The sequence below is a fragment of the Marmota marmota genome, unplaced genomic scaffold (assembly GCF_001458135.2).
Source record: "Marmota marmota marmota unplaced genomic scaffold, marMar, whole genome shotgun sequence".
In the NCBI taxonomy this organism is placed as follows: domain Eukaryota; kingdom Metazoa; phylum Chordata; class Mammalia; order Rodentia; family Sciuridae; genus Marmota; species Marmota marmota.
The window spans coordinates 29,869,815-29,883,424 of NW_025999982.1; the positions used below are offsets into that span (position 1 = coordinate 29,869,815).

The window sequence follows — 13,610 nt, forward strand, 5'->3', positions numbered from 1 at the left end:
TTTACTTAAGTAAGAGGAGCAAGAAAGACTAAATATAAGCAAATAACCAATTTATGCTCTACCATCTGTCATAGGAACTTTAAAGTGCATTATACCAGCCATGTGCATAGCAACATCATATTTTCATAAGCTAGAAAGTATTCTTATGTTCCTAGGCCAGTTATTAGAAAACATAAGTAAAAATGACAATACATTTTAGTCAATATACATGTGAAATGAAATCTAAATTCATATAAAAATAATACAGGTTGCTTTTTAAAGTAAATTTCTTGAATAATTTATTAAATTATGCCAAACAGATGTCTTTGTAATATAAAATTCAGAACAGAATAAAGTCTTGTTTTACAGCTATCTATACACATTTACTCAAAGTGAAAAAAAAAATGGTAAGAGATTTTCCACATAAGTAGACACCACAAACAGACAGGAATAGATAACTTTGTATCAGAGAAAATGGGTGTGACAAAATAGTAAAAGGAGACAGAGTTCACTATATCATGATTGAGGCAATCAATTAAACAAGCTGATCTTACAATGGAAATGTATTATCTCCCTAGTGGAAAGTATTCAGTTTTATAATAAAATATTATCTAAATAAAGGGAGATAAAATATTCAATACAATTGTGATAGCCCACTTCCACCAATGAACAAAGCATCTAGAGAAAAATTATGAACAAAGAAACATCTGAGTTAAACTACATTATTGAACACATAAACTTAACATATATTTACAGAATATTTAATCCAGAATACCTATTCTTTTCATGAACACATGGAACAATCTCTAGAGTAGACCATATATTGAATAACAACAACAACAAAGAAAAAATCTCCTCCCGTGTAGCTGATATTCAAACTTGAAGAATCTGCATAGAGATTGTGATGAACGGAGTCCAGAAGTGTAATTTATTTTCTTGTGCAAAACCAACTTATTTCAGTTGTGCCATATTGTGAAGGGGATTGGTGTTTGTTTCAATTCTCTTTAATGGAAATGTGTTCTCTCCATTTCTTCTTCCATCACAGTTTTCCTATCAAGCAGCCTAAAATAGCTGAAATAAAAAGGGATCCTAGTTCTTACATGAATATTAACATGTGCTAATCTGGAAAAGAGAACTCTAAGGCAGGAAGTAAAATACTCACCAAGAAGTAACACATTGCTGACATGGGTGCACTAGAGGCTCAAGCAAAGAAAAAAAAAGATTAACAGCTTTACAAGAAGCAATAATCTCTGATCTGAGAGACGGAAGTCAATATCAACTATTTGAGGTACAGTAAACCTGCAGCCATGAACTCAACACAATGATCCTCAGCAAAATGATAGAAGGATCTTTTGACTGTTCACCAGTGTTTTGCTAGCATGCATTATATTATGGAAGATCATCCCAAAGTTGGTAGGAAGGATGGAATCACTAGGAACCCCCTTCCCCTTTTAACTGATATTACAAAACCATGTTCCTGTCAGTTCCTATCAGCAACAAGAAAGTCCCCTAACTGGAAAAACTGTATTCCAGAACAGAGAGCTTGGAAGGATGGGAAACACAATACTATTAAAGTATATTGAAAATATTATTTTGTTGTCTACAAGGTTGTCAGATAAAATGCTTTGACTTAAAGCCCTATTAAAGCAGAGCTTGGTAACAGCATTAGCTGAGAGAAACATTTAGGTGCTGTGATCTGCAATAGGAAAGCAGAGTTCATTCTGAGCAGAAGAAATGTAATCTCTGCAGGGTGAGCCAGCCACAAGCTGGGCTGGGTTCTTCCAGCAGAGGCAACAGACTTGGCTGAAAGATGGTCTTAATGTGCAAAGTGGGTGGTGTGCTGATCAGAGATGTAACGGTTTTGCCAGCTCATTCCTCAGCAGAATAATATAGTCTTGGAAGAAGCATCATTTCAATTTGGAATGGAACTCAAAGTATTAGTGTTTTCTGTGTTCTCACACTGTCAATGTCAATTCTTTCTCTCCCCCTCTCACTCTATTCTGCCTCTTATGGGTCTCATTGGGAATAAATGAAACTTCACAAAAACAATTCCCAATGTGATTTGTCATGGTTATGAATTTTATAGCAGTTGTGACATGCTTAATTTTTATTCTAGCACCTTGTAATTAAATGAATAAACAATGCATAAATGAATGAATGAGTGAGTGACTGAATAAATGAAAACTTTCCCAACACTTTGATATTGCAGTTCACCTGCCCTAAATTTTAATGGCTGATCTGAATGGTATGATATGTGCAGCTACCCTAACCACCAATGCTCCACAGAGAAGAACAAATGTAAATTTGCATGCAAAAATGTATATTTCCTGTACCAAAATTGCAAAATTACTAAATTCTAACTCATATGTACAATCCTCATTGTCCCGTTTTTGTCGTATTATGTATAATCATTATCTTCTTACTAAATTTACCTTTCATTTAGGCAAAGTCATATCAAAATTACTTTGGTGCTCCCTCAAAAACATCATATGCATCCCTTCATCATCCCATTACCATTTTCCTCAATGTGCTATAACTGTGCTTGTCTGTGTTCTTCTTTCCACTCTAAAGACAGCATTCAGCATTTAAAGGTTACTTATCTTCGAATTCCTATTTTTGTATTCCTGTCAGCCCACATTATGCCCATCACATAGAAAGTACCCAATAAATGTTTGTTGAAGTAATGTTAAAAGAAAAATCTAAGCACAAATGGATAGTGGATTTTTTGTCTCACTGACAAGAAGAACAATTGGGAATACCACTTAATTAATCAGTATAGATTTATTAGCCTGCATGCTCTGTGGAGACTAGCAACAGGCTGAGCCCCAGGTGCAGGGCAATGACTTGGCAGATTTCCTCCTGTTCCCATGTTAGCCCATCAACCTTATCCAAAAAGGGAAGCTAATAAATTATAACAGTAGTAACAACTACTTCTTCCCACTGCTAAGCATGTCATAAGTGGTTACATCATAGGTATATTTAGAAAAACTTCATATTTTTCAAAACCTGTGAAATAATATTCCAGATATGCTATCTTTTATGTGTTTTTGGTTTTGTTTTTATAAGCAGAGCTGTTTTTACTATAAAAGTGAATGGGTTTTGGGAGACTCCATAACAAAGTTTAGTATCAAAATAGCTCCTTCATTGACACTGTCTCAAACTGCCACTTGAATATTCAACTTGGATTAAGAAAATGAAGTGTAAGTGCAAGTAAGGTGGGAAAGAGAAATTGATATGAGACATTATCAGTTTAAACCATCTAGGTTTAAATTAGAAAAAAAAAAAGGCAGGTAAGGAATGAATGCTAAAGATGACAAAATGATAGATTTGAATCATTTATTTTCAAAATCACACAAAATTGAGGAAGAGACAAGACCAGAACTCAAATATGTCAGTATCTCATAAAAATATTTCACTAATTCAGTTTAAGAGTAGGATAAGTGAATGTGCATGGGATATGGAATCAGAGTGTGTCGATTTCTCATGCTGAGTGTTTCATTACTTCCTACGTGATATAAAATTTTGGATCCATAGTTATCTGTACCATGAAAGCATTATAATCTTTAAAATGCAAATAAAATGAACATTACATGTGTATGAATAATATAATATATTTTAATATAAATTATATATATTTAATATATACATAAAATTATATATTAAAATATTTAATATATAATTTTATGTATATAAAATTATATATTAAAATACAAATATGTATATATAAAATGTGGCCCATCAATAAGAAAGAACAAAAAACTATATAGGTTATTATAATTTCTGAAAAAATGATGGTATGAAATTTAATTGTTTTCTTCTCCAATGAATGTTTTCAGCATTGTTGTCTTTTTAGATTTCTATTTACTTACTTTAGATATATTTTTATTAACATGAATCCCTGCGACTTACTAAATTATTTAATATTATTGAGTCCTATATGCTTTCTCTGTAAAACCTTAATTATACTATTTTCTACCTTTCTGCATAATGACAAAGGTTTATGTAGAGTCATGGACACAATAATTTCTCAGGTAGTACCTAGCACAAAACAAATATCATCCAGCATCCTCCTATTCTCTTTGTTTTGTTTTTGCATTTGTGACAGTTGATTTTCATAAGTGGTGATGACTCCAGTTCTTTCTGACTTTTCCTTGTGTTTTTGTCCACCACAGAGCAGGGACCTTTCTCCTATCTCATGGATATTTGGCTTCTAGGATGAGACTCCACACAGAGAAAGATGCAATTTGTCACAGGTATCCTAAGGAGTGGAGGGATTTCTGTGTGATGGTTACAATGAAACATGAGGAGAGTACAGTCAGGGTACTATCTGAACTCTACAGATGACTGAAGATGGACTAAGGAGAAAAAACAAAAACAAACGAAGCAAATGAAACAAAATAACAACAAACGCAAAAAGCAAGACCTGGATAGAGATTTGTGAAAGGTAAATCTCAGAATTTATGCAATTAACCATTTGGCTAATAATTGCCCTGCTTATCAACATGACTTGGTGAAATCAGTATTCTACAATGTGTTTGTATTGAGTGCCTACTGTCACACAAAATGGAAATTAGTCAGGTAAGTTACCCTAGTGCTTGAAAGTAAAAATAAATCATAAAATCTCAGTGAAAAAAATAAAATGTATTTATTTCTTACTGACATATAGTCTAATTTTGGTATTTTTGGCTAGGCAGCTTTCCAACAACTTGTGACTCAGAGAGTTGAGCTCTTGCCATATGTGACACTGCTCTCTGACAGGATGGAACTGAAACAGGGAAGGACGGAAGGAGAGACTTAAGTTTGAACTTGGAGTTGCTGTACATTACATGACCCTTGACGCACCCAGACACAAGAGTGATGGCAGATGTCTTCCTGTGTGTCCACTGGGACAATCAAACTGTCTGGGAAACAAAACACTGTGTCTGCTAGTCCTTCATTTGCAGCTAGGAGAAGTTTACTTCTGCCTCTTCTTATGTTCTCTTTATAGGTAGCAAGTTTCTTAAAAGTAGAGTCCTTGTATGTCCTTTGTATATCCACTACCCTGGCAGATGCCATTCCTGTAGGCAAAGATTCTTTCACATAAAATTGGTGGTGTCATCAAGAGCTCTTCAAAATGTGGTTTTCCAATGCAGCCAAGAAGAAAGAAAAGTTAGTGAACATGCATTGTTGTGCCTGCCAGGGGACTGGATACATAAAGGACTCCCCATTTAAGAAACTAGCTACTTATAAAGAGAACATAGGAGGCCTAGGTAAATACACTTCTCCTAGCTGTGAAGGAAGCACTGCATTTAACAGGCAACCAGCAGTTTCTGATAATAAGGCTATTCTAAGTTGTTTGATATTCCTGAACAAACTGTGTTGCTTCATTCCTGTTGCATAGGACATATAGCATATAGTACGTTGTTGACTTAGAATGTGCTTCCCTACTTGGCAGACTGGCAAATCTGTGATCTTAAAAATAAATAAATAAATAAATAAAATAAAAAATCTTCCACCACCTAACTCGCTATTAAGACCCACTGATATTCTTCTTCCCCAAAATATATAGTGTACCCATCAACTATAAGGTTCACATCATATTGTGTTTTATTTTTTTGTTCTGTTTGTCTGTTTCTCATTGTCAGATCTGAGCAAACAAATTGAATAAAGTTTTATTCTTTGAAATTACAAAACTTACAGAGAACTTAGTTTAGAGTGGATACACAATCAACATCTGTTCTCTTTTAAATCTCATTTGAGTTTAGCAGCAGTATTATTGACAACTTCTTCTTTCAATTGATTGGTTCAAACAGACTTAAAAAACATTACTTAAAAGGTCTATAAATAATGTGTTTTTTAGACTAAAAATATGAGTTATATGAATTAAGATGATTAGATGAGATGTGCCTCTTTTAATAGACTAACAAAAAAAGGAGAGATCAAACAGGAAATAATTAGTTGGAAGATTAGGTAATGACTAAGCCAAGGTGAATTTAGAAAATATAATTTCCATTTGAATTGTAAATTCTGAGACCACATAGATATATGAATAATATATATGAAGTCTATTTCTTAAAATAATGTTACAACTTGCAACATGTTTCTCTTTTTATTTGTGATGGTTTGAATCTTTTCATTCTTAAACAGATAGTTGTTTAGATTTCTTTTGATGATACTTAAAGCCCCCAACCTCCCCAAATTGCGTTTGTAAGCCTGAAAAACAATACCTTACTGAAAATAGGTTGAATCAGAATAGGATACAAATTCCTAATTAATCAACCCCAGATCAATACAGTGCAGTAATGAGAAACTGGTCATTTAAAATAATTATGCTTATTTGGACTGATTTAGTTGAAAACAATGATAATTTATTTTCTTTAAAAAAATCTTGTTTTTATTAACCAAAGTGCCACACATACTGTGCAAACTCATTCTGAAAACTACCTGAACTGTTTAGTATAATTTGATGATAGGAAATAAAAATGTAATATATTTTGCTGGAAATATAAAACAATGAAAACCAGTAGGCAGTAAAAATTAGGATGAAATATACTAGTGATATTGTAATTCTTTCACTGTTTTTCAAAAAACAACTGCTAAGCAACTAAGACAGTTGTCAGTTCTCATTCTTCCCTCAGATTCTTACATTGGACCCACAGAGTCCCTCAAGTGAAGGACAGTTGGCATTAGCTCCTGAATCTAATCCCAGTGTGAAAGAAATACGCTAAATAAGGACACTAAATTAAGAACATGGTATTTTGATCTAATCATATTGAGATTGCTGGGTATTTTAACGGAACATGTTGTCATTTATTCTTATCTTCTGAAATTCATACACAGACTGATTGCATTGTCAATTTTTATGATAAATAATGCTACCATATATGCCTGATTTTTACCATTCTATGGACTTCACCACATTGCTAAGCCTTATTTCAGCCTGAGTTGTAATCCTTTTTGCTTCCTTTCTCACTGAAATCCATCTTTCGTTTATCCACTTTAATACTGCTCATTCTTCCAAAACCAAAAACTCATTTTCTTAGTTCTGGCTCCTGCTTCTCATTATTCCTTTCTTAGTCAGTTATTCATATCTTATTTGTTTTTTTCTTAATTAATTAATTAATTTATTTATTTATTTATTTTATAATAGAATGCATTTTGACATATTGTGCACAAACGGAGCATGACTTCTCATTCCTTTGGCTGTACATTTGAAGATTCACTCCAGTATCACACATGTATATAGGGTAATAGTGTCTGTCTCATTCTACCATCTTTCCCATACCCACAGCCGCATTCCTCCCCTCAGTCCCCTCTACACAAACCAAAGTTCCTTCATTCTCCTGACACCCACACACTATGGATCAGCATCTGATTATCAGAGAAAACATTTGGCTTTCAGTTTTTCAGGATTGGCTTATTTCACTTACCATGATATTCCCTAGTTCCATCCATTTACCTGTAAATGCCATAATTTCATTCTTTTTTAAGGCTGAATAATATTCCATTGTGTATATATACCTTATTTTCTTTATTCATTTATCTGTTGAAGGACATCTAGATTGGTTCTGTAGTTTAGCTATTGTGAATTGAGATGCCGTAAACATTGATGTGGCTATGTCACTGTAATGTGCTGATTTTAAGTCCATTGAGTATAAACAAAGGAGTTGGAGAGCTGGGTCAAATGGTGGTTCCATTCCAAGTTTTCTAAGGTATCTCCATAGTGCTTTCTATAGTGGTTGCACCAATTTGCAATCCTACCAGCAATGTATGAGTGTACCTTTTCCCCCACATCCTTGCCAACACTTATTATTGCTTGTATTCCCAATATCTGCCATTCTGACTGGAGTGAGATGAAATATTAGAGTAGTTTTGATTTGCATTTCTATAATTGCTAGAGATGGTGAATATTTTTTCATGTTTGTTGATCAATTGTATTTCTTCTGTGAAGTGTTTGTTCAGTTCCTTTGCTCATTTATTGATTCAGCTGTTTGTTGTTTTGGTGTTAAGTTTTTGAGTTCTTTATATATCTTGGAGATTAGTGCTCTATTGGTACCAAAATAGACATATAGACCAATGGTATGAAACAGAAGATACAGAGACCCACATAAATACAAATATTTCATACTAGACAAACGTGCCAAAAACACACATTGGAGAAAAGATAGCCTCTTCAACAAGGGGTGTTGGGAAAACTTTAGATCCATTTGTAGCAAAATGAAATTAAACCTCTGTCTCTCACTCTGCACAAAAATCAACTCAAAGTGGATCAAAGACTTAGGCACTAGAAGAGAGACACTGTACCTACTAGAAGAAAAAGTAGTCCCAATTCTTCATCATGTCAGCTTAGGAACTGACATCCTTAACAAGACTCCTAAAGCACAAGAAGTAAAATCAAGAATCAATAAATGAGATGAATTCAAACTAAAAAGCTTCTCCTCTGCAAAGGAAACAATCAATAACGTGATGAGAGAGTCTACAGAATGGGGAAAAAAATCTTCATATCTCATACCTTCTGAGTCCACTGTTTGCAGTTATATGGACACTTTACCTGAGTATTATTAGTTTGTTCTTAAATTTGAGTACAGTGGCAATGTTCGTATCCTTCAGTCATAGGGCTACCAAACAATGACAGAGAGCCTTCTTGACTTGCTAAATATTTCTAAGAATTCACCATTTTTACATTCATCCACCTTCTGAAAAAATATAGCAATTTCATTATTTTTGTCAATTATTTTATTTAGAGTAAGAGCAGAGAAAAGAATCATGTGGTGAAGAATATATCAGGTAGGGGCTATTGCCCATCCACAGTGTCCTCATAGCATCAATTGATGCTTCAAATATCCTACATACAGACTAAAGACACGGTACAAGTCCTCACAAATATGCTTCTTGTCCTCTTTGGAATTCCAGACATTCTCAATCATGACTACAGACATCATTTTTCATGTCAATCCCCCGCCCAAAAAAATGCAATATTCAAACAAGAGACTCAATAGAATTTTTACCTGCATAACTGGCTTTTAGACCAGAGATGATACCTGTGTTGAAAATAAGGATTCGGGTTGAAAATAAGGATTTGGGTCTATTTCCTTGATGTTGAAGATTGAACACCTGAGAAACGTTGAGGCAAGAGAAACCAGTTTTGTTTAAAGGATAAAAGAGAGAGAGAGAGAGAGAGAGAGAGAGAGAGAGAGAGAGAGAGAGAGAGAGAGCCTCCTCCATATTTGAGGGGAACTGACTGGTGCATGAGGGAGTGGGGGCATCCTGCTCCCTTTTGCCTGGCCTCAGCATTACATGATAGCCTCATAGAACACTTTCATGACTTATTTACATAAGCTAAAATTCAATTAAATGAAATATGGCTTGTTTCAGCCATTAGATATCAGGAGTAAATGAAAATAAATATTCCAACTTCAATTTTGATAAGTGCTGACAGCTTCAAGCCTCACCCTTTCCTTTTTCCCACATTTGAGCAAGCGGATAAGCTGATCCCCAATATCACCCTAGGTGTGAGTAGTAAATCACCACCACCTGGTAAAGCCCCAGCCAGCCCCACGTGAGAGCCCTTATCCCAGCTCCAGTCCACCTTCAATAAAACCCTGAACTCTCACCTTGAAAATTCCACTTAATAATATATCTTGCCTACCCACAGCTGCAATCTCGATCTTGTCACATGTTATTTATCACATGTGTTCTATGGTTTTGGTCATTGTTTTTAGATTTCAAGTTCACCTTGGCTGTCACATTTTATTCTGCTTTGTGTTGTTCTGGGTAGAGTCTCATCACAAAAGCAATGGCTTTTATAGGCATTAAGCACAGTTGGTGTTCAACACCTGACTGCTGAATGCATCACTCTTCTTATGTTGATTTTGTAATTAAAATAAACTCATTTAACACCTAGACATACAAAGTGGGGCTAGTACCAACATGTAATACCCATCTTTGCTTCTATACAGAGTTATCCCTAGTTTTTCAATTTTGTTTATTGAAAATGACAGTTTGGTCAGTGGCACCCTAGCCAGATCCCCTGTTCATTAACAGTCCAAATACTCTATTATTTTGCTCAATTTATAAAATCCCTACCTTACCTTTATTGCAATCTCCAAATTTTATCAACTCATTATATTTTCAATAATTCTTTACTAAATTTTATATTTCTAGAGGTTCTGGATTCAAATAGTATTTTAAACTAATAACATCCATTGTTTCTGATATTATTTTTACTAATAAATTTAAAGGAAGATTATTAAAATTGGAGACTCCATTCAGCATGACATTATGTCAATTCAAAATAAGTTCATTTTTAATCAACTTTGTAACATATTATAAATTTGAAAGAATGGAGAAAACTTAAATTTTGACTTTATACATATGGATTCAAATATTTTCACTGGGATTAGGGATTTGGTTGAACACAGTACTTTCTGAGGTAGGAACATAAGTGATAAATTGATCTCTAGGAATGAAAAATCAAAACTACATAGTGGGTTTTATCTATGGATTCAAGAATGTGTATTTATTTCTCTGTATGAGGAAATATATTAACTGCTCCCATTTTGATCCTACTTTTGAAGAACCATTAAAATTTAAATCTGAGTTCTCATTTAGAAAATTGTACTGACATCCTGTCTATATTAACTACAAATGTCACATACTTACAATAAATATCATTTCACTTTTTCTATAATGTATTCTTTACTTTTCTAGCAGTTTTCTTTGAGTTTCATTATTCTAAATCCATTTTTATGTAAGCACTCCACTATCTAAAATAAACCAGCGAATTCTAAAGGACATTTATTTTACTTTCTGCTACCAATCCTTAGTGAAATATTTCTTATTAATCAATCACTTTTAATCTTGTATTGTCACAGATTCGCTATTTCTCCTGCCCTACACCACTCCCTCTACAACTTTTATGCCTCTTTAGTATTATCATATTCCACAAATACTACAAACACATTGAATATATTGTTGTGTTGTACATGATGAAAGAGACGTATTAAATTACTCTTGACTTAAGGATTCTGATCTCCAAAAACACTTTCCCCAAGGAGAACATGCAGATTGATGAGAGAAGTAGATATGGAGAAAATATATCAGTTATAGAAGAGTGATTCTCAAAATATGATCCATCTGGGATGTATGTTTCATTGGGGAACTTTTTAGAAACACATACTTGGAACCTCACTCTAGACTTACTGTCAGAATTCCTGGGAGTGAGATTCAACTTTATCTATTTCAACAGGACTTCCAATCTGGAGAACCACTGGTATAGAGAAAAAAATGGTTTTTCACTTCTACCTAAGTGAATAATAAGCTTAAAGGAGATGAAAGCATGAGACTTCTTTTAACCCAGAGTATCCTTTTCTGTATAAAGAAGTTAGTTATGTCTATATTGAAGTTAGGTAAAGGTAGGAGTGTGTGTGTATATGTGTGTGTGTGTGTGTGTGTGTGTGTGTGTGAGAGAGAGAGAGAGAGAGAGAGAGAGAGAGAGAGAAGCAGGGGCAGAGAGAGAATATAGAATATTTATATTAGAAAACATAACATTTACCCCAGTGCCTGCCATATGATAGCTTCTTTTAAAACATTTGTTTTTGTAGATGAACACAATACTTTCATTTACTTATCTTTATAAGGTACTGAGGATCAAACCCAGTGCGCCACATGGGCTAGGCAAGCACTCTATCACCAAGCCACAAACCCAGCCCCATATAATACCTTCTTAATAAGCACCAGGTAGATTGATTTCCCTATGCCATTTGCTACACCTTACTCAATGAAACACAATATAATTCACAAAAGGACTACAACTTGAAATACTATCTCAATTAGCAACAATGGTCTATGCAAACTGGCTAAATTGTTTGAATGTGTTCCTAGTCCCTTTGTGATCAATGGTCACTCAACTACCTTGCTGTGGTGGGTAGAGAAGCGGAATCAACACACAGACTCCCGGGAGCTGGTGAGAGAACTGGCTGGAGACCCGCCACAGGTTGTCATCCAGTAGCTCAGTTTATTTTTGGAATGCACACAACGGTTATAGGGTTTGAGTGGGGCGTGCCTGTCAATCATACATAAGCAAGAAAATATCCATAAGCCAATCATCTTCTGCCTAACTTAACCGCACTGTGAGGAAATTCTAAATATCACTGTCATGGCAGAAAGCAATCTGGAAGGGTCTTTAGTCCTTACTGAGTCAGGGGTTTCATACCCTGAAGCCCCTGACTCTCAGTTTCTTGGCTGGGCAGTTTGGCAATGCTAACCACAAGTGCTAAGGTTGTGGTTTCACCCCATCCTGCAGGTGCTCCTGTCAGGCCTGAAGGAAGGTGGATACTTTAGGCACTTCCGGCCTGCTAGTAGCTGCTAGCTGAGACTGAAACTTATTCCAACAATTGTTCATCAGGTTTCCTAACTCTCTTATTCCATGAGCTATCCCTTGTATATGGACTGAGAGAGGCATGCTGAGTATGGCAATATATGTAGGAGTGAGAAGAATCATTGACAAATCTGGACAAGCAATGTCCTAATCAGAAAGCTCCATCACAGGGTTTCTGTGTTCATAGCATCTTGCTCAAAATCTCCTTAGCCCCACTCCAGTTGGTGCTTTAGAATAATGGGAGTTGGCAATGTGAGGAGAAACTAGAGACCTAATTTCACATTGGTTCCAGTGGTCAGCAGTTCCTTCCACAAAATTTCTACACTTCACTCCAGTGAATTGGTACAGTCTGGATTCCTGTACACCCTCAAGGTTGCCCTTTGCTTCAGAATCACCTAAATTCTCAGTTGACACATTTCAGAATCCTACTGGAATGCCAGGGTAAGGTGTTTCAAGGATAATGAATTCATTATATGATGTGTTTGTGTTGCGTTACAATTGTGTCATGGTAAATATGGTTCTGTTTTTGACATTTATCAAATACTACATAATATAGTTTGGTTAAGAAAACTAGTTAATAAGCCAGGTGCAGTGGTGCATGCCTGTAATCCCTGTGGCTTGGGAGGCTGAGGAAGGAGGATCAAAAGTTCAAAGCCAGCCTCAACAAAAGTGAGGTACTAAGCAACTCAGTCTCTAAATAAAATACAAAATAGGGCTGGGAATGTGGCTCAGTAGTTGAGTGACCCTGAGTTCAATACCCAGTAAACACCCCTCCCCCCAAAATTAGTAAATAGATTAGGGATATGTACACTTTTAAAGACAATGATACCCATACTCTGACTATTCACCACTTATTATGAACATCTACTTAAATTCTATTTCAAATTGGAGACTAAGAACTGGGTGTATAGCTGAGCAATAGAGCACTTGCCTAACATTTGAACAGTCTAGGGTTCTATCCGTACCCGGAATTAAAGAAAAAATAATCCAAAGATCTATATAGAAATGAGAAAATATATACTCAAGATGAAATAAAACTATAGGCATATGGTTTGTAGACTTAATATAACTTAAGAGTTATGAACATCTTGAGAGACCAGAAACAGAACTCTATATATTTTTTTTTTTAATTTTTTATTGTGGGTTGTTCAAAACATTACAAATTTCTTGACATATCATATTCCACACTTTGATTCAAGTGGGTTATGAACTCCCACCTTCACCCCATACACAGATTGCAGAATCACATCAGTTACACATCCATTGATTTACA

General features: G+C 34.9%; 1 long non-coding RNA gene across 1 annotated transcript; it reads right to left on the reverse strand.

The window, feature by feature from the left end:
* Positions 1–261: 261 nt before the first annotated feature.
* LOC125617532 lies at positions 262–1,321 on the reverse strand. The gene is made up of 2 exons (XR_007348575.1): positions 1,142–1,321; positions 262–1,050 (listed from the first exon to the last, which is right to left on the reverse strand). It is a non-coding gene; the product is annotated as an uncharacterized LOC125617532 (long non-coding RNA).
* Between the last annotated feature and the right edge of the window lie 12,289 nt (positions 1,322–13,610).